Genomic DNA, 22,980 nt, shown 5'->3' with positions numbered 1-22,980 from the left:
GAAAATTCGATGTTTTAAACATATAAATACATTCCTCCACAAGCCACTTATTAAATTTAGAATAAATCCTACTGTCTTGACACTTGCCCAGTTTTACCATATAGATCTGAAATTATAGTAAAATTACAAACTTATTTTTCTCCTTGCTCTCAGGTGGGAAATGAAATTAACAGTGCTCAGTATTGTGTTGTGTTTGTTTACTAACATGTATTTGTTCACTAATGTTTAGTAATCTGTGTGCACACCCATGTGCCACAGTTTGTGTGTGGCTGAGGGCAGCTCTCAGGAGTCTGTCTCTTCCTGCCACTACACAGGCTTCAGGAGGGAGCCTTGGCCCATTCACTTGCTAAGCATCTCAAGGGTGGTAGTCCCAATTAAACAACTCACCACAGGGCTTTCCAGACACTGCAACAACAATCACGAACAAGTATGCTATTTGCAAAAATGCTATTAAGAATTTTCTCTCCAATCGAAATGCCACATCGCCAGTTAAAAATGCTACATTGCCAGTTAGCGCATTTATTAGAGAAAAATCTGCACAGTGACCACGTCTGCAGTGGGGAGGCAGCGACAGCTGGACGACACACCTGAATTCTCTGATTCAAGTAATGTGGTTATCAGCATAGTCTCTGGAGTAGACACCCACTCAATATCCTGCTTGTGATGTAGGAAACCCCAGTACGCATTCTAGTGCCCTGATGAGTTAGTCTGTCATAGTTTAGAGATTCTTTTTTACAAAAAGCTCTCGTTTTAAAATGAAAATCAGCGAGAGATACCTAGATACTAATGTTCCACACGGCTCGGTGTGGAAAACAAGGGTCAGTAAAAAAGGCCTTTCATCGGTGCTTCAGCGTGCCGTGCCGAAGCTGAGCTCACTGATAACCACAGAGAAGCAATTCTGGTTTTGTTCCAACTCTGCTAAGGTCGTAGAGCAATGACCTCCATGTCAGCTTACTTGGCAAACATATGAACACCACCAGCCCTCAACAGTGGAACATGCCTTTATCTTTCGGCTTGGGTCGCTCTCATCCGCTTTAGTGTAAGCGGAAGGGAGATAAAGCAAAACAACCAGGGCTCGCTGGAGACCACAGCATGGCACCGCCCATAGATTCATTCTAGGACCGAATGCTGGGGCTTTAACTGTGAGCCTTTGGCATGGTGTAAATGAAAATGATAGAAATGCAGAAGACTGAGAGCGGGAAAGAGGAGCAGCAACATGGATGGGGAAGAGGAGCCATTTAAGCAGTGCAGGTGATCTCTCCCAGGGAGCTGTGCGGCCTATAGAGAACTTAAGGGGGTCTAAAACAAAACCCCTGTCACCGCCCCCATCCCAAAGATCCAGGAGTTCCCAAATAACTTAATCCAAGTAACTTTCCTCACCTGCTCCTTTGCATAAGTGTTGCTGTTAGAACACCCACCCAATACACACACACACACACACACACACACACACATACACAAAACAGGTTGCCATTTAAGTTCAGCTTGGCAACTGAGTCTCCTACTGCCTCCTAAACAGTCCCATCCAATGAAAAGAATTCTTCCATATTTTAAAATTATTAGAAATTTTTTTGTCACAAATGTAAACTGCTCATCAATGTGATCAAGGAAGGTACCCCATGGGCCTGGCCTCCACATGCATGTGCACATGGTCACCCATGCACATAAACATAAATGCACACCACAGATACATGCATATGCAAACTTAACTCACCAAAATATTAACTGTATTTGAAAAGCAATTTCTTCAAAAAATACCACTGAACAGACATGAACAAATTAGAAAATACCAGTCAAGATGTACAATTCTCTAGTCAAAAAAAAAAAAGAGGTACAATTTATAAAAGATAATTCAAAATATACGCAGAGATCTCCTATTTTTAGTTGGGAGCCTCACCTTTAATGGTGGAGCTGTCTCTACAGCTCATACTCAGAGAGCTTTCTTGACTTTTTTCCTTAAAATATTTTGGAGAGGAAAAAAAGGTTGGCTATTGTGCCCACCATGTTTCCAATACTTAAACAAATTCCTGAGGTAATCAACTCCTCAGGAGGGAAGGTTTATTTTGAGTCACAGTTTCAAAGATTTTGTTTCATGGTGGCTTGGTCCTGTTGCTTTTGGCCTGTTTTGGTACAGGGCATCAAGGCAGTGACATGTGGCAATGGAGAACTGTTTCCTCATGGTGCCCACAAAGTACCAGAGAGAGCCACAGCAAGGTGCCAGCTCTCGATAGTCCCTTCAGGAGAATATCTCCAGTGACCTAACTTCCTTCCATTAGGCCTGCCACCTAAAGGCTATACCACCTGCCTAAGAGTGGAAACCCCTAAAGTAAATGGATTCAATCAATCATCAATTAAGAAAATGACTCGTCACAGACATGCCCACAGACAGGCCAATCTGATGAAGGCAATTCCTCAACTAAACTCTTACCAGGTGACTCTAGGTTGTATCACGTTGACGAAGGCAATCCAGCACAACTGATCCCTTGCAACTTAACACATAAGCACAACCTTTCCTTACCTGTTTATGATGTTAATATTAACATCACAACATGAAACACGATCCAACTTTTAAAAGCCACACAGTCTCTAAAAATGCCAACACTTAAAATCAAAGTTTAATATCTCTTTAAAATATCCAAAAATCTCTTAAACTGTGGGCTTCTGTAGAATCCAAAATAAATAACATGCTTTCTTATTCCATTGGGGAAGAACCAGGCACAGTTACAAGATCAAAGCAAAAACCTGAATCCAATAGTCAGGAATAAAAGAGGAAATATGTATTCTCCATTGTTGTTTCAGAGGTTTTTGTCTATGGTCAGTTGGCCCAGCTGCTCCAGGCCTAAGACCAAATATCATGGCACGGGCTGGCACTGAAGCAATGAGGCTCAGAAGCAATCACAGCAAAAGAGAGGGGCTAGGGTTAAATAGCCCCTCTAAGGGACTATCCCAAGTGACCTTCCTTCCGTCCACCAGGCCTCACCTCAAGTCCCACTCCATCCCAACATTACTATTACTTATGGATCAAACCTGCGATGCATACCTAGCCTTTAGGGAAGAGTTAGCAAGCAGAGACTAGACTTGATATCTTGAAAAGACTAGAGCACAGCCACAAAGGATAGTCTCCTGTTTCTTGTTCTCATTTTAATAGACTTATAGTTTCTGTATTTGTGTTTTTCTTCACATATGCGTATACCATGTGTATATCTGATACCATTAATTAAGAACTGGAGTTCTTAATTAATATTAATATATTAATATTAATTAACTGGATATTGAGAACTGGAATATATGTGCTATGAGCCACCATGTGTGTGTGCTGGAAGCTGAACCCAGGTCCTTTGAAAGAACAGTAAGTTCTTTTAATCACTGAGCTAGCTCTCCAGCCCCATAGTGTCCTGGGGGAAAATGCTAGATTTTTATTCACTTATTGTGGGTGTGTGTTCATCTGTGTGGATGTACATCTGCAGTGCTGCACATACATGTAGAGGCCAGAGGACAACTAGGAATTTGATTTTCTCCTTCTTCCATGTGGGTCCCAGGGAATCAAACTCAGATCTTCAAGCAAGGACTTTTACCTTCTGAGTCATCTCAGCAGCAGTCAGCCTAACAGTATAACAGTACCTTGTGCCTGGTGGATTGGTGATGGAGGGGTGGGGGTGGGGGAGTGGAAGAAACAGTTCCTAGAAATTGCCTCAGGTGAGTCAAGAAAAGAAGACAGTATAGGACAATCTGAAGCTAAAAGGGATGCATTGATCACAGGAGTGTGGAGGACCCAGGAAAGGGCAGAGGCACAGGGGGAAGAATTTGGAGCAGAGGGAGATGTGAAAATAAAAAACCAAGGTGACAGAGATAATGATGAATGTTAAGAACTGCTGCTGAGGCAGAGGCTCCTGGGGACAGACCTTGAAGCCTCCAGAACACCCTGCTGTAGAGAGAGGAAACCCTTAGAAAGAAAGAAAAAAAGAAAGCAAGAAGGAAAGCAAGGAGGGGAGGGGAGGGGAGGGGAGGGGAGGGGAGGGGAGGGGAGGGGGGAGGGGAGGGGAGGGGAGGGGAGGGGAGGGGAGGGGAGGGGAGGGGAGGGGAGGGGAGGGAAGGGAAGGGAAGGGAAGGGAAGGGAAGGGAAGGGAAGGGAAGGGAAGGGAAGGGAAGGGAAGGGAAGGGAAGGGAAGGGAAGGGAAGGGAAGGGAGATAGGTTCCTTTTCTGAGCTGGTTTGCTCTGGCAGCTGAGATCTAGGTCCTCAAGTTGGGTTGTAGAGTAGGCAGGAACCCTGGACCTTTCTCTAGCTTTGGATCTCACTTTATGTTTCCCTCCTGTGTTTCTTCAGAAACCAATCTTCTTTCCGGAGTAACACATTCTTTCCCGACGTGGCTAATAGCAACCAAGATTCAAATAATAAAAAATCCATCCATGATAGACTGTTTTAAGAGTTTTGATTGCCCTGTACACTGAAGATAAGATGATACTATGCAGAGCAGCTGTTGGGAGAAAATAAAGACATCTATATGAAGTCTAACGCTGCCAAACCTGGATAATAGCAGTTTCTAGGAAACAATGCCCAGGTTCTGCCTGAAATGTACTGAGTAAAAAGTCTTAACAGAACAAGACTGGAAATTTGAATTTTACTAGGCTCAATGGCTTCCCTTTCCTCTCTTTCTAACAGCCAAAAAAAGAACAAAAGTTGAGGTATAGTTTACAAGACATCAGCAAATCCTGGCTAGGGTCCTTGTTTTGAAAAACACGCTAAGACCTGCAACTCACATCACGCGAGCTCAGGCTCTCACGCAGAATCTTCACTGCTGATGTCACCCACGTGAATCTGAAGCAGCCCAGAGTCCAGAGTAGCATCTCAGGCGATGTTTTCTAAACTCAGAATCCTAAAGAATTCTGGGGCTCCTTAAACTCTGTTTAAGCCAATCAAAATCCACTCTTCGTGGAGGGGCCTGGGAATCTAAATTTAACAAGTCCTCCCAGGAGACTTTTACCACTGGGCAAATAAGGTTAGGTGGCTTGAAGTCAGTGTTTACTGCGCACACACCTGTTCTGTGTAGTGTTAAAGCGCTTTCATGTGGATATCATTATTTTCTCTGAACAACCCTCATCTTCAGTTCACAAGGGAGCCACCCCTCTTTAGCCAATTAAGGATGGATTTTACAGTTTGAGTCTCAGGGTAACCTCATTTCCATATCTCTAGTCTTGATTTAGATTTTTAACTCCCTCTCACTTTGAGATTAAGCACCGGTTTGCAAAGGGCCCCACAGACTTCAGTGCATAAAACAGAGGACCCGCGCCTCCAGGCACTGGTAAGGAATCAATGGCTCCTTCCGCTCTTTGTCTGTGCGCTTGGCGCTGTAAGCTGCTACCTTGATTTTGGAGATTTGAGACAGAAGTTGGCTGCAGAACCTGTTATTGAGAGCAAAGATCTTTTGAATTACACTGAGAATCGGAGTCCTGCAGAAACTGAACCAGAAAAAAGAAAACAGACCGATCATCTGTTTGTGCTGGCTCTGCAAGCCAGGGTGCTGGCGGGAGAGGCCTGAGCATTTCAGCTGCTAAGAAAAAGGTAATGAATATTTCCAGTTTCCTGTCACGCCCTCCTCCCACATTCTTATCCTCGTGCTCATCGGTCTTTGGAGACTCATGGTTTCCAGTTTACTAAAAGCCCACACTCATCTTGTCCCGTTCTGTTGATTCCTCTTACACTTGTCCGGACTTTACAGTTTGTACATCCTAATACTTTCCACATCTGTGTTTACTCAATAACACAAAAGCAGACTCTTCCAAGCTGTGTCCCATTCATCTTTACCCCAGGGACAATCAGAACAAATGATGTTTGAGTTCTCTGTCTTCTCATCAGCAGTATCGTGACTCCTTCAACATAGGGAAGCTTTGCCTTGCTCTGTAATTCAGAGTCCCTCTCTAGAAACTTAAAACTCTCATTAAGTACATACTGTTGGTGGTTGTTCTTGATCCTAACAAACTCAGGGTACTAAGACTTTTCTTTTTTCCCAGCAGATAAAACTAAAAGAGTGGTATTTTTAAAGTTCAGTATTTTTTTTTTCTAATCCTGTGTCTCAGCAGGTAAATGTGATGTTTTAAAATTTTTGGGAAATCCACCACAGTTACCACATGATACTGGGGGCTTTGGGGTCCCCTTTGGAGGTTACTAGTCTCATTTGTAAAAAGAATTTAGGGGTGGACACAAAGGGAAGCTTAAAGACATTTTGTGAAACTTTAAAAGAAAATCTCCCGGGCAGGAAGTCGTAAGTCTCAGCAGCTTCCTGGAGAAAGATGGAGATGAGGGAAAAAAGGCTCGATCTGGACATAGAAGTCTGACATTGCTGGCAGCTACCTGGTGGGGAGGGGAGCTGGAGAAGAAGAGGAGAACCCCCTCCCCCCTCAAAAAAAAAAAGTGGAAAAGCATGCTTTAAAAAAAAGGAAGAAATGTGTGATTCAGAAAGTGGGCAGAGCCCTGTGGCTCAGGGCTTAGCTCTGGGACTGCTCCTGGCACAGAGATTCCAGGGAAGAAAAAGTACATGATCCAGTTAAAGGGATAATTATTCCTCCCACCTCTGTAGCTCCGGCTAAGGTAAGCCCTCTTTCCTGCAGGCTGGTCTCTTAGCCAGGTGATTGGCCCTTTCGGATGAACTCCATGTTTTGAGTAGCTAATAGGTCGCCATCCAGGCCAAGGAACCTGCTTTCCCTGATGGGCCTCCACAAAACCCCGACCAAGGCTTCGGTAACAATGCTTTCTACCAAGCTTAGAGACCTGAGCTCAACGCCTGGATCTCACATGGAGGAAGGAGAGAATCAACTACACACACACACACACACACACACACACACACACACACAAACACACTAGTAAGTAAGTGTCTTTTTAAAAATAACTTGTTATTAGGTATGACTTCAAAGTCTGCATTCTTCCTTGTAATACTCAGTGTTCCAGCATTTTCTTCATTCATTGATTCAAGTGTGTATGTGTGATTTCCACAGGGACATGGGAAGCAGACATATAGTGCTTCTTCATCTTGGAGTCACAGAGAGCACTGGGTGGAAATATTCCTAGAACACTTGTTGATTTCTCTACCTAGCCAAGCCAACCTCACCAAACTAACTATGAATGCAACAAATAAAAAGCACACTAACTAAATGTACTGCCCTAGGACTTCCACCAGGAACAAACATCCCCTGTTATTCCCCGAGGAAGCCACAAGTTTGGCTCACTCACACCCTGGGTGACCTCTGGCATGGTGTATCTCCACTTGGCAGATCAAGCCCACTGAAGGATGAGGGAATGGCCTTCCGAATGATGAAGCGCTTTAATACTTCAGTATAGTGAAGACTTTCCCTCTGTCACCTACTGAAAGTTGCTCACTTTGCAGTATAGAAATCAAGTCAGAACACCGTTGCTTAATAGTTGGTGGGTCCATATAGTCTGCTGACTGTCTGTAATATCCAGTAGTGATCTTCTATTTGTTGACTTAACTGTAGTGTAATGAAGTGGCACTAAGCTGTAGGTCTTTTCCAGGACTATGGTATATATATATATATATATATATATATATAGTATATGTCCTCTGGTTTGATAATTGTTCCTGGATTGCCTCTCAGGTGAAGAGAGCATGTGCTTGCTAGATGAACTACAGGCTCATAAACATAGTCAACCCAGCTCTACCCCCTTTACCCATTGCCTAAGACTCTATCCTATTTCACATCCTTTCTCTTAATGCTCATGTTTTTGCAGCTTCTTCTCTATGCAATACAGCACTCTTTCTTTTTGTTTTTCTATGTTTAGCAAGGAATCCAGTGTATGGAACATGCTAGACAAGTGCTCGGCTACTGGACCACATCTCTGGCCCACAGATAACTAACAGTAAACCAAATCCTCTATTTCTTTACTCTCTACTCTAAAATATTTAAACTGCTTTCTAATTTCACTTATAATAGTTCCAGATGTCATATGAAGTCTGCTTGGGTCCCCGCCAACATCTCTGACCCCATCTAACTCCTCATTGCATAAATACTTTTGGGATGAACCAGTAACATTTTTCTGAGACTGGAGAGATGACTCAGTGGTTAGGAACACGGACTATTTTTGAAGAAGATGTGAGGTCAGTTCCCAGCACTTATATAGGGCAACTTCAGACTGTGTGTAACCACAGATCCAGGTGAGTCCAATGCCCCCTGCTGGTCGATATGAGCATTGCATTTACATGCACTCAGGCACAACCATATGTACCTCATTTAAAGTAAAATGAAATAAGCATTTTACTTCAATTTTATAACTTATAGAAACTTCACAAAACTATTGCGCTAGAGTATATAACATGAATTCCAGGTAGCCATCTGGATGACAACTAATTGGTAAGTATCATTGGTAAATACACCTATTGTCGGTCATTAGCTCTGCTTTTTAATAATGGAATGCTACACTTCATCCCCACTACACCTCAGAGGCAATTTGAGAAAGTCATACATTTTCATTTTTTGGTTGCCTGATAGTTAGTAGGGCAAAAATCAAATTGAATTATCTGTATCAGCCAAATAGTACTGTACTAAGGATGCGATGTGGCTGTTTTAGTAATTAATGATTTGATTGGCTGATTGCTCTATGAATCAAGAATTCCTTAAATTTCATACACAAGGAATTTTTCAAAGAATTTTCACCAATTATTATTATTTTACTAAGTTTGTTATAGCTTGGATTTACTAACAACACCCAGCCAACTGACAGCAACTACTCAGAACACTAGCCAGGGAAGTGTCAATACTGCCATGATCTAGGAACAGCTGACAAACAGTAAGCCATTAGTGGGCTTTGGGTTGGAGATGGACAGGTGTATTACTGTGCTGGCTTCATCCCAAGAAACTTCACACTGTCACACTTGGATAAATGATCATGAAGCAAATGTGGACCACAGATGAAACCCACAATTCTACCTGAGCAGATCCAATGAAAAGCAGCCTAGATTGTTAGTTCAACATATAGTTAGAAAAGTAAATGAGTCCAGGTAAAAATATATAATTACTTTGAAAAAAAAGACTGTTTTTCACGATTATGATTCCCTTAACTACCCCCTTCTTAACCAATATTTATTTATAGCAGCTAGGCCTTTGAGTGCAGGAAAGTCATGCTTCAAGACTCAGACTGGATTCCTACTGAATTGACCCGTGGGCATGTTTTGCAAACCAGTACAAGGAATGGCCACATTGCATTTCTGAAACTAATCCATTTTATCCTGAAAGTTCATATTCAATTCGTTCTCAATAGCAAGAAGGAAAAAGTCATTTTTCTAGACATTCTTAATTTAGCCTGAAAGGAACCCCAGAGGCTTAACATGCCTTAGCTATTTTAGTGGAATAAGAAAATGTCATTTAATGCCTTATCTTCAAAATACAATCTCTTGAAATAAACCTGAATGACTCAAGTGTGCAGAATCAGCAAACACACGCAGACTAAGAGGGCAGATTGACATGAATGGGTTTTGATATATCCACTGAGAAGCGCACGGGTGTCACAAGCTTTAATCAGACCAGGAAATACAGAAGAGCCAATGGTACAAAGAGTATATCAAAAGGAAATGCAGTTATTTATGTCAATGTTAATATAGCAAGAAATACAGAAGATTGAATTGGGTACCCAAAAAAGATTGACAGTTTCTTTGTTCCATTCATCTAATTTAGGGAATTAAAGAAACCAAGAGTAAACATTGGGTAACCCAATTATGTTCTGACTCCAATTGTTTTTACCCAACCACTATTTTAACGTTAATTATTCATTTTAATTAGCATAATTCATTTTTCAAACAAAGCTTACACTTTAAAGTGTCTTTAGCACAAATCGCGGCAAGGAACTTTTTAATAAGAGGTACAGTCATCCCTTAATTTCCGTGGGAGATTGGTTTCCAGACTCAGAGACTATCAAAATTCACAACGGGGTGGGAAAGATGGCTCAGTGGGGAAAGTGCTTGCTGTTCCAGCAGGAAGAACTGATTTCAAATCCCAGCACTTATCAAAGCAAAGTGTAACATTGACCTTCACACAAATGTATAATTTCACTCCCACATGAACCTATACAAACAAAAATTAAATAAAAAGTTAAATAAAAAAATTAATGGTCAGGTCCTTGGGTTTTATATATATATATATATATATATATATAGCATTTCTAGATAACTTATAACACCCAATGTAATATAAATTTTATTTAACCAGTTGTAGCCTGGCTGGTTTAGAGAATTATGACAAGGAAATGGATCTTCATAGTCTAGTAATGCAATTTCATTTTTACAATTTATTTTGTGTATGAATACTTTGCGTGTATATATTTATGTATACCAAATGCATGCATGGTGTCAACAGAGTGCAGGAGAAGGAATTAGCTCCCCTGGAACTAGGGGTTAGGGATGCAGGGATGTCTGTGAGTCACTAGGTGGGTGCTAAGAATTCCCGAGTCCTCTGAGAGAGCAACGAGTACTCCTAACCACTGAGCTCTCTTTCTATTCTCCACAGGTTGACTTTAACATTTTTAGCTAGTTGAATATTTAGATGTGAAACCTGCCAACATGGAGAGAGAACTGTATTTCAAACCAAAAGAAAACCACCCCAGCCTGAAAGGAGAAAATATGTACTTTTGCAAGTTGTTTTTCACTTAACAAAAACCCCCTTTCAAGTAGCAATACATTTTAGCTTGCTTCTAGATTCTGGATAGATGGATCTAGAGAGCTGTAGTGACAATTTTGGAATTTTAGTCTCTTTTAAAAAACACAGAAATGAGCCAGGCATGGTGGTACACGCCTTTAATCCCAGCACTCAGGAGGCAGAGACAGGCAGATTCCTGAGTTCGAGGCCAGCCTGGTCTACAGAGTGAGTTCTAGGACAGCCAGGGCTATACAGAGAAATCCTGTCTCGAAAAACAAAAACAAACAACAACAACAAAAAAAAACAAAAAAAAAAAGAAATATTATAAGAATATGTTTCCATTTTAATCCCAGGTGTGGAGTACAGGGCTGCTTCAGAGTGTGCACAGCATCTGATATGAGTTGCCTTGTGCAGAGGCATGGTTTTGCCTCACACACAGGTATTTTCTGCAACTGTGTGACATTTGGAATTCTGGGGACGTTTTAGAAGGTATATTAATGATAGAGCCCTGAGAGGTGGGTGGGCTGTTGGTTGGTTGGTTGTTGGTTGGTTGGTTGCTGCTGATCAGTTTTTTAAGAAGTTAAGAAGAAGTTGGACAAAAGAAGAAATTAGATAGGCTGGTGGAGAAGATCAAACTTGCCCCAAGGAACTTGACGCCCCTAATAAGCAGGAATCAACCTAAAAGTAATGTCACCCCCTTTCCCCTCTATCTTTTTTCTCTCCTATCTATAGTTATGGGCATGAAGGGAGGAAAAAGAAAAAAGGAACCCACAAAGTATCAGAAGACCAGCTACAGAGAGCTAAGGAAAATCATCTCTCCAGAACTTGCTAGTTACCACAGTTCACTACGGAGTTTGGATCCACAAGGTCACTCTTGAATCTTAGGCCTAACTGGAGCTCACCTGTGGCAGAAGGAGCCAGTGTAGAGCCTCCAGAGCTCTCTCCTGAGGGATGGATGGGTGACATGATGCAGTCTCACTGCAGAAGAAGTGCCATCATTGGACTTCAGTGGAATCAGATGAGGCTATGTATGGCCAGGATCACCATCAAGCAAGAACCAAAGTCTAAACCTCAGGCAGGACCAACCAATTCGGGCAAGAATGTAGACTGCATAAGAATATATACTGCATACAGCTGGGCCTAGAAAGGGGCCACTGCCAAGAAGCAAAACTCTCTCGGGAATTTCTCTTCCTCCTTCATCTCAGTTCCTTGGCATATTTATTTTATCACTCTGAGAACCAGCTACATTTTCTGCTCCTCTGGGACTCTGTGGAATAAATTACACATATGATATTTTAAATTTAGATGTTAGCACCCCTGACTCCGAATGTACTAATCTTGCATGGGCTGAATGACTACCCAGGTGCAGGGAGCCGTCGGCATCAGGGGTAAGGCTTCCCCTTGATGGCATGAGAGAGTGGCAGAAAGCAGGAAAAGCATGGCAGAACTGAGAAACCCTTTAGACCAGGGGTCCTCAGCCTTCCTAATGCTACCACCCTTTGATGCAGTTCCTTGTGTTGTGGTGACTGCCAACCATCAAATTATTTTTGGTGCTACACCATAACAGTAATTTTGCCACTTTTTTCCTGTAAACACCTTTTATTCAGTTAGCCACACTAGCAGGCAATTTTTCCACACCAGAAAGGAGTCATGACTTGATTTTTCCTGCTTCCAAAATGTTTATCAAATCCTGTGTCTCCCAACAAATGAAACATCCATTGTCTGTGAGACTCGCTCTGGGGAATGGAGGTGAGTCTCCAGTCTGTATGCACCATGAGCAGGAATGTCAGTCTTTCCTCCTCTTCTTTACATATCTATTCCTCCTAAAGTATCATTCCAGAAAACTGGGAATGAACGACTACAAGGTCAAGGGAGGAAAGGAGGTTGGGACGCACACACCATGAACACAAACGAAATGAAAATTGTACAAAAGCAGTTTATAGTGGACTACTCTGAGACACCAAAGGCTGGTTGAAGGAATTAGCCATTTTGCAGGAGCCGGGGCTGTGTGCTGTGTGTAGATCTGAGCCAAGCAATTCACACTGACTTGGGGTTATAATCCCCCTGCCCATGCCTAAGTCTGGTTTCTGCATCATGCCTCCACAGGGGCCTCTCATCCCACCACTCGGCACACCATGGGGGGCTTTAGGTCCCGAAGGCAGTTATCCCTGCAGTCGCCTTTTGTAGGAGCTCAAGACTTCTTCTCTTCCACATTCATGCACGCAGCGCTTCGGAACATGATGGGCCTATTATTAAAGACCTTCTGAACAGGTTCAGAGCCATCAAACAACAAAACCGCAATTGGGTAACTTCCCTCCACTGTTGATGTGCAGCTCCATCACGTTCCCATATTTTTGGAAAAAATCCTTCAGTTCCACATGTCAACCTCATGAGCTGTCAGGGTGCCTCACCATCCTTCAAAGTTCCACATCTCCTGGTTTACCAGCCTCACAAATTGATCAGGGTCCTCTCTGAGGAGGGATATTGATCCATTGTTCTCGAACTCTCTGATCTCTCTGAGGCCTTTGTGGTGGGATCTGAGAGTCAGGTTTAGATTCTGGACGGGGCTGTAATACTGGCACTTTGACCACATGAGGTGGTGTCCCTGTCACTGGAACAGCCCCACTGGGAGGTAGTTCTTACTAGTCACAGATGCCAAAAATAAAATGCCCTCACGTCCTCCTGTGCTGGGACCATGTCTGCCAGGGCCTAAGAAGCGCTGTTCTGCGCATCCTCAGGAGCAGCTTCTTCCAATGCAGCCTCAGGTTTGTCCTCTTCAATGTCGGTCGGGCACAAGTTCTGGCTCCGTCTCTGGTTCCAGTTCCACAGCAGGGTCCTCTAAATGTTCCTCCAAGTCATTACTGACAGTCTGATCATAGAAAGTTCAGGAATCAGGCACCACCTCTGGTGTCTTCTGTCTTTCTTTGGGTTCCTCTACGTCTTCCTCGGATTCCTCTTGAGGATCTGTGACAAAGCCACTGAAGAGCTCATCTTGTTATTTGAAGTTGTCGTTGTGAACATAGAATTTGTTGGCAACAGAGCCCTCAGGAGCAAGGACAAAGGTTTGTGTGAACCTCCGCAGAGCCTGGTTGTTGTTGGACAGTAGCCCCATCACTTGGACCACCACCCGGTCATTCAGAGTTGCTTGAGCATCCATATGGTGGATCTTGGTGTGGCAGTTTGGTGATGTTTTGTGACATCACTTTCCTATGGATTTCCTTCTGCCCGTAGATGGCACCTGCTGGCTTCCCATTGGAATCAAAGCCCCCATGGGTATAGGAAGAGTTATTTCAATAAAATCTGTGTAGCATGTCCATGGCCTGGTTCAGCAGGGTATAGTACTATCACACAAACTCCCTCCCAACCAGCATGTGACTAGGCATCTCCATAACCATTGCTTTGGTGGAATCAACCTATGTGGCTGAGTCAGAGGAGAAGGTTGCTGTGTGGGAGGAGGTGGTGGCATCCCTACTATTATGAATTGTAATGTAAATATTTTTGAAACTGGATGTTTACCAAAGAGGTCATGACACACTGGTTGAGAATTACTGTTTTAGACCAATTTAAATGATGAAGAAACCAAAGTTCAGGAGATCCTGGTTGATTCCTAGTAGAAAAAAACATGGCAACCCAGTACTGAGTCCAAGGCTCTTCAGGTCTCAGCACAAAAGTCACACAATGGATGCGCAATGCCCGCCACAGGTCCCTGGGAACTCTTGGTCCCCAGCTGGAGGCACTCTTTTGAAAGGCTGACTGGTTAGCCTTATAGGTTAAATAAAGCATGGCTCTGGTTCCCACCCCAGCTGTAAACCCCACATCCCCATCTTATCTTTCCATGGCCCTGGTCTCCTCCTCAGCTGTAAGCTCTCCCCACCCCTATGCAACTCCTCTAAAGCTTCCAGGCAAAATAAACGCTTCTTTAAGTTGCTTCTTTCAAGAACTCTGTCAGAGCTGTGAGAAAAGTAATATACTTGAGCAACAAAAGAAGATACTTGTATTTATTGGTATTTTTAATTCTACAAAAAAAGCTCAAAGCTATATCTTAAGCCAAGTATGCTGCACCAAGAAAGGTCACTCCCTTATTCTAAAACTGAGTTCTTTAGTCTGTGGTCATCTTTATCATTCCTAATTTGCATCCCTCTTCCTGTTAAGACCTGTCTGTAACATAGCCTCGTTCTACAGGGAAAAGCTTCTCCAGGGTCAGTTTCTCAATCACCAGCTCTCAGGTACTTAATGAGTTGCTATCACTAGAAAACAAACAAAAACCAAAAACAATTTTGCAGGGAATGAGCAAGCTATTCTAGACCTTTTTCTCTATCTCCATTTATGATTTAAGTACCTCCATATCCAAGCCTACTTTATGATATGCACATCAGAAGCTTGAATCTCACCATACTTAACTGTAGACAGATCAAGACTTGCCTCCTACCACACACAATGTCTCAGTTATCTCATTTAAAGTAGTTCACACTGGTACATGAATTAATGTCTTTTTTTTCTTTTTTTCTTTTATTGGATATTTTATTTATATTTCTAATGTTATCCCCTTTCCTGGTTTCCCCTCCAAAAAAAAACCCTCCCCCTTATTCCCTCCCTGTTCCCCCTGCTCACTAACCCACCCACTCCTGCCTCCTGGCCTTGGCATTCCCCAACACTGGGGCATAGAGCCTTCATAGGACAAAGAGTCTCTCCTCCCATTGATGTCCTACTCGGCCATCCTCTGTTGCATATGCAGCTGGAGCCATAAGTACCAACATATGTGCTCTTTGGTTGGTGGTTTAGTCCCTGGGAGCTCTGGGGGTCCTGGCTAGTTCATATTGTTGTTCTTCTTATGGGGTTGCAAACCCCTTTAGCTCTTTAGGTCCTTTCTCTAGCTCCTTCATTGGGAACCCTATGCTCAGTCCAATTGATGACTATGAGCATCCACTTCTGTATTAGTCAGGCACTGGCAGAGTCTCTCAGGAGAGAACTATATCAGGCTCCTGTCAACAAGCACTTATTGACATCTACAACAGTGTCTGGGTTTGGTGATTGTATATGAGATAGATCCCCAGGTGAGTCAGTCTCTGGATGGTCTTTCCTTCAGTCTCTACTCCACACTATGTCTCTGTAACTCCTTCCATGGGTGTTTTGTTCCCCATTTCTAAGATGGATCAAAGTATCCACACTTTGGTCTTCCTTCATCTTGAGTTTCATGTGGCTTGTGAATTGTATCTTGGGTATTCTAATCTCCTGGGCTTCTGGGCTTCTGGGATAATATCCACTTATCAGTGAGTGCATATCATGTGTATTCTTTTGTGATTGGGTTACCTCACTCAGAATGATATCCTCCAGATCCATCTATTTGCCAACGAATTTCATAAATTCATTGTTTTTAATAACTGAGTAGTACTCCATTGTATAAATGTACCACATTTTCTGTATACATTCCTCTGTTGAGGGACATCTGGATTCTTTCCAGCTTCTGGCTGCTATGAACATAGTGGAGCATTTGTCCTTATTACATGTTGGAGCATCTTCTGGGTATATGCCCAGGAGTGGTATAGCTGGGTCCTCAGGTAGTACTATGTCCAATTTTCTAAGGAACCACCAAACTGATTTCCAGAGTAGTTGTACCAGCTTGCAATCCCACCAACAATGGAGGAGTGTTCCTCTTTCTCCACATCCTTGCCAGCATCTGCTGTCACCTGAATTTTTGATCTTAGCCATTCTGACTGGTGCAAGGTAGAATCTCAGGGTTGTTTTGATTTCCATTTCCCTGATGACTAAGGATATTGAAGATTTTTTTTAAGGTGCTTCTCAGCTATTCGGTGTTCCTCAGTTGAGAATTCTTTGTTTAGCTCTGTACCTCATTTTTAATAGAGTTATTTGTTTCTCTGGAGTCTGACTTCTTGAGTTCTTTATATATATTGGATATTAGCCCCTTATCAGATTTAGGATTGGTGAATATCTTTTCCCAATCTGTTGGTTGCCTTTTTGTCTTATTGACAGTGTCCTTTGCCTTACAGACGCTTTGTAATTTTATGAGGTCCCATTTGTTGATTCTTGATCTCAACACTAAAAGAACCTCTGGTGGAATCACCATCCCTGACCTCAAGCTGTACTACAGAGCAACTGTGAAAAAAAAAAACTGCATGGCATTGGTATGACAGGCAGGTAGATTAATGGAATAGAATTAAAGACCCAGAAATGAACCCACACACCTATGGTCACTTGATCTTTGACAAAGGAACTAAAACCATCCAGTGGAAAAAAGACAGCATTTTCAACAAATGGTGCTGGCTCAACAGGCAGTTAGCATGTAAAGGAAGGCAAGTTGATCCATTCCTATCTCCTTGTTCACAGCTCAAGTCCAAGTGAACCAAGGACCTTCACATAAAACCAGATACACTGAAACTTATAGAAGAGAAAATGAGGAAGAACCTTGAACATATGGGCACAGGGGAAAAATTCCTGAACAGAACACCAACGGCTTGTGATGTAAGATCAAGAATCAACAAATGGTACCTCAAAAAAATTGCAAAAAATTAAAGTCTTTTATTACTGTGCCATAGCATTAAGAACAACATCGAACTAAAATTTGGGATGTGGGGCTTTTGAGAACCTGTAATGTTATTTTTATGCTATAGCTGTTATGTCACAGTTTAAAATGAAAAACAGCAATTCCCACTACAGCCCTCTCATTCCCTAAGCGTAAGCCCACTCCTGTACCCTTTACTCTGGTATTTTGTTACACATCTAACTGATGTGCATATCTTTTGTTATGTTATAGTTATGTGAGTTTATGTTTAGTGTTATTATAAATATAAATGTAGTTTGATAATAACATGTAAATGTTATTTTATAGAAATATTAAAATATTTGGGTTTTACTTTTAGACATTAAAAAATGTTTATATATTTGTTGATGTGTGTCTATGTGTGGATGGATGGATGTGTGTGGGTTCCATGAGTGCATGTGGGACTCAGAGGACCACTTGCAGACAATGATTCTCTCCTTTGACCATGTAGGTCCCAGGGATTGAACTCAGGTCTTCAGGCTTGATAGCAAGCACCTTTGCCTCCTGAGCCACCTTAGCTGACCATGCTTCTAAAACTGAAAATTAAGAATTTAACCTTCTTGCTTTCTCCGTGTATGTATACAAGCATGAATCACTTGTAGTCTCCACATATCGTTGGGGGATTTCATCATTGCATGAACTCAGAGAATGGATTTATGCAACCTGGAAGGTTATATATAGGTCTCTTCCTTCAAATAGTTACTACACTAGCCGCAGTTAATAATTTGACTGCTGTAGTGAATATCTTTAAATCAATGTCCCACAGGTTGGGTGTCATTCCTCCAAGGCAGAACTGAGAACATATTTATTCTGCGGCTGAGGATAGGGTGAAATTTGTCACCTAAGTTGTTCCAATGACACATACCTCTGCAAAACATCAGAAGTGTACATGAGAAAGTCGTTATTTGCTGAATGTCTCTGGGTGAACGAGAGACTACACCACAGCTTCACCACAGCTGCCAAGGACACAGGATCACTGTGCCAGGTACCAGTGCATCCCCGAAAGGGTCTTTGGGTAGAGACCCTGAGAATGTGCTGTAAACATTCAAGTCCTTTCTCACCAGAACAGGCTATAAATAATCTGAGCAATTTAAAGTCACTTTATTGTCGGTGCCCGCTTTAACTACAGAGTCTGCTGTTTCTGATTAAGAATAGTGAATGAAAAATAAATAAATATAAAGAACCTGACTGCTCCTAGGTTTGATGGAGAAAGTTCATTGTAGATAAAAGAGAGAGCATAGCCAGAGGCAGAGTCATCTGGGAGAGGCCAGAGTGGACATGACCCTTGGCCACGTGAGGGGAGGGAAGAGGGTACAGGAGAGAGGAGAGAGGGAACCAGGTGCAGCAGTCAAGACGCAAGATGGCAAACAGTAAAAAACAAACAAACAACAAACAAAAGAAGAAAAAAAAAACAGGTGGGAGAGCAGCAGATAACCAAAACCAAAAGGGCTAGACTACCTAAGGAAGACCCTCTGGCTCTGGGAGGAGAACAGCCCAATCCCGGGGCTGGAGAGTTGGTGTGGGTAGAAGGGCAGGGTATATCAGCCATGCCCTGTAATAGGTAGGGATTGAGGGTTAATGAGAGAGCCTGGCAGCCAGATCCACTCTGCTATGTTAAATAGGCACCCCAGTCATTTGTCCCAGGGTTTGAGATGTAGGGAATTCTAAGTGAGATCACTGAACACATAATTAACAGTTGGAACCATTGTTTCCTCGGAATTTGCAAGACAGTAGTCTGCCATCTTTTCATCCTTTCCATCTTGTATTAGTCAGCTCACTATTACCATAGCAAAGCACCTGAGATAATCAACGTAGAAAGAGGAGAGCTGTATTTTAGGGGACAGGCTTAGAGCTTTCAGTTCACAGTCAATTGGCCTTGTTGCTTTTGAACTTGTTTGTGGTACGCCAGATCTTACGATTGGGAATGAAATAGAAAAAGGAAATGAGCAGGATCATAATTCCAAGAGTAACACACACACACACACACACGACGAGAAAAACTCCTAACTAGGTCCTATCTCTTAAGGTTTCCATCATCTTTCAATAGTATCCAGCCAGGAATGTTCAAAATGCAAACAATAGCGAGTCATGCTTTGTCATGCTTTGTCCCAAGACCGTGAGTATAACCTATCTTTCCTCTCTGTAGGCTTTGATAATATTCTTTTTGAAATTCCTAATAAAGGGCCTGGAGAAATGGCTCCATGAGTAAAGCGCTCATTTATACAACCCGGGGCATCCATGGGAAAGCAAGGTATGGCTACTTGTGCCTAGAATTTTATTTTATTTTATTTTATTTGGGGGCGAGGGGGTCGAGACAGGGTTTCTCTGTATAGCCCTAGCTGTCCTGGAACTCACTCTGTAGACCAGGCTGGCCTTGAAGTGCTTAGAACTTTTATACCAGCGAACGGGAAGTATAAAGACAGAAAGATGAAATGGGCTTTCTAGCCAGCCGACAAAACTAAAAACAAACAGCAAGCTGAAAACTCCGTGACAGACCCTGTCTGAAGAGAGTAAGGTGGGGAGTGATCGAATGAGACAAATGAGACACCTCAGCATTCCCTGCTACCTTCCACGGGCATGCGCACAAGTGTTCACATACAGGAAAAAAAAAAAAAAAAAAAAACTAGCCAAATTCCCACAATGCATCAGTCACTTCATGGGTCCTATTCCCGTCTGAGTTCACAGATCCAACTTGAACAGCGGCTGTCCAGGATGGCCTTGTGGATGCTGAGGGACTTTGCAATCTGGAAACTGTCACAGAGTTCTAGGACATCTTTTCCCTAATCTTTGCAGCCCAGCAGTGCCGTGTTCTATTTCAGGAGCACTGACAGTTAGATATTAGACTTACTAGATTAATCTTTTTGCTTTCTTTTTTCATCACATTTTCTATGCCCTGCCTCCTTGTTCTACTTTGAGCAATTTCTTCCATTTTATCATCCAAATTTCTACTGAATATTTGACTTCAGCGATGCTATTTTTAACTTCAAGAATAGGTTTTTAAAAATAGCATTCTACTCCCCAGGGTCCAAGACCCTGCTGCAGATGTCACGTGTGGGTTGATTTCTGTCTTATCTCCTCTTTGGGGTTTTGTTCTCGTTTACTATGTTCTTTTCTGTTGCCTTTCTTTTCCTTCCACTTGCCCTTTCCTTTTTGGTTGCTTTGCAGTTTTGTTTCCAAGATGCTGTAACTGCCTCATGACACAGTGCTGGTTGTCAGAGTGGGATACAGAGCCTGCATGTAGTGGTGGAGTATCTCAAAACTTGTAGCTTTTACTGGGGAATCTCAACTGTCTCTTCTTTTGACCCAGACCAATAAAAAGAACCTGCCTCAGGTCAGTATGTAAGCCTGGCAATCAGCATGCTCAAAGACACATGGAGGCAAAGCTGGGGCCTCACCTTTTAACGTCTAAATTTTCTGCTAGATGCCTGATTTCAGTATGCTTGGTGTAAAGACCTCACACGGCAAGAGCAGCTCAAAACATGCTTTGAGCAGAGAGCAAGCACATGCTAATGAGGATGTTCCACATGCATCCCTGAACTCCCTTCATGTGTCTAAGGATGGAAGATGCTCAGCCTCAGAAGTCCCATCCCTAAAGAACTGCATCAACCACAGAGGACTAACCTGGATCTTAGGAAAGGACCCTGGAGGTTGGCACCACACCCAGTGAAGTGGTTTCTTAGTGTTCTCGGCCAGTCTTGATTTACCATGCATGTCCTCCTCCCTTCCCTAGGCTGAGTGTCTACCACTCCCAAGGAGCCCTAAGTCTTTTCTCCTTTCCCTACAGTGCACAGGATCTGAGCTTTAATCAGTTGTTCCTTCTTACAGTTCATGTGTTGCGGGACTTGCATGAATAAATGTATAATTGCCTTTTCTATTAATCTGTCTGTCAATTTATTGCATAGCTCAAATCAGTCTAGATTGACACAGAAAATTATTATTTACTACCTAAAAGTGCATATGTTAGTTCATTGTTATAATTCTACAGTATTTTAGAAGTAGATATAAAATCCACTGAATTCCAATTCTATAGTCTGTGCAAAAGATACATACATGCATGATGTCATTTATAATTCAATACCACCACAGCTTCTGAAATAGATACATTGATCTATTTCCATCACACAAGTGATGAAGCAAGGTAAAAGAGGTTAACCAATTTACATGCATGCAGTAAGTTCTTCAGTCACAATCCAAACTCCCACTCACCAGCAGACTCTGCTCCAAAGAAGCCGCTAGTAAGCAAACTTGTGAGCAAAATGGGATTATAGCCTCTTAATTATTAAGTAGATAACTATTGATGTACAGTCCAAGTGTTTACACCACACTGCACACAATGCTTATCTTCGAGAAGTCAGTATTTGCTGACTCTTTGCTTCTTATATCCAAAAAGTATTTTGTCTGTTTCCTAAGTTACTCAGCACATCAGTGTGGTTGGCCCTGATGCCTTCTGACCTATCATCAGAGTCAGTCTTCAGTCATTGTAATAAAGAAGCTGCGGAAGTCAACTTAAAGGGAGGATGATTTGTTTTGGCTCAGTTTCTGAGGTTTCTGTCTCTGGCTGATTCACTCCACTGTTTGGGGCCTTAAGGGGAGGTGGAACATTATCTGTGTGTGGTGGTTTGAATATGTTTGGCCCATGGAAAGTGCCACTACTAAGAGGTATGGCCTGGGATGAAGTGAATCACTGTGGGGGGTGTGCTTTGAGGTCTCCTCCTGTGCTCAGGCTCCACCCAGGGCAGATGACAGTTGTCCCCTTCTGCTGCCTTCAGATCATGGATCAAGATGTAGAACTCTTGGCATCTCCAGCACCAGTCTGCTCAAATGTTGCCTTGCTTTACACCATGATGACAATGGACTGAACTCTGAAATTATTAAGCCAGCCTCAGTTAAAGGTTGTCCTTTATAAGAATAGTCTTGGTCATGATGTCTGTTCACAGCAATAAGACTCAAACTAAGACACTGTGGAAGAGTTTAGGGGAGCAGAAGAGCTCACATCAGGCAGCTAAGAAGTAAAGTAGGAAGAGGACAGGGTTCCAATGTCCTCTTAAAGAGTATGCTCATATGACATAACACTCCACTACCCAAGCACTTCCCAACACACTGTAAGTTATGAAATATTTAACATCCAAACAAAATAAATAGATAAAACAGGACACAAAATCCTGATAGAGATGGGGCAGATGATCTCCAAGTACCCTCATTTACTGAGGCGCTATTGGCAATGCTCCAGTGGTTGGCCCCACACCCATGCACATATGGGCAGCACTGGCTAGAATTAATAGGTTATAAGATAAAAAAGACAGGAAGTTGGAATTTGGAAGAGGGACCTTGGGAAGCAAATGGAGTTGGAGGAAAGAAATGGGCCGGGGTATATATGAACACATTTCATTGTATGTAACTTTAATTTTTTTCAAAACCCATTTACAATGATGGTTCTTAAATGCTTTAACCTCCCTTTTAGCCCACCACCCACCAGAGTCAGTGAGAAAGGAAGGATATTGTGGAAGGGACCTGTTTAGAAAGGGTCTTTGGAAGACCTCCCATCTGTGTTGTCTGGAAATTGGCAGTTCAGTTCACAGGTCAGCAGTGTCAGCTCAGATCCACTCACAATTCACAGAAATAACAGAAGTCCAGTTTGGTAGAGTTGGGTTAGCAGCAGCTGTGGCATGACCTAGCAAGAACAGCCAGAATAGTCAGGCTCAAGTCTGCAGAAAGGACCAACAGGAATGCCAGGAAAAGTTCTCAGCTGTGCCTCTTTCTCTGGGAAGCAATGATCAGC

The 22,980-nt window shown here is 42.5% G+C and overlaps 1 pseudogene; it reads right to left on the bottom strand.

Annotated features, from left to right (window-relative positions):
• Positions 12,703 to 14,037, bottom strand: Gm13347 (predicted gene 13347; annotated as a pseudogene).

This window comes from Mus musculus, chromosome 2 (assembly GCF_000001635.26).
Source record: "Mus musculus strain C57BL/6J chromosome 2, GRCm38.p6 C57BL/6J".
NCBI lineage: Eukaryota > Metazoa > Chordata > Mammalia > Rodentia > Muridae > Mus > Mus musculus.
Note: the sequence above shows the minus strand (reverse complement) of the source record. Positions and strands in the feature narration are given on the sequence as shown.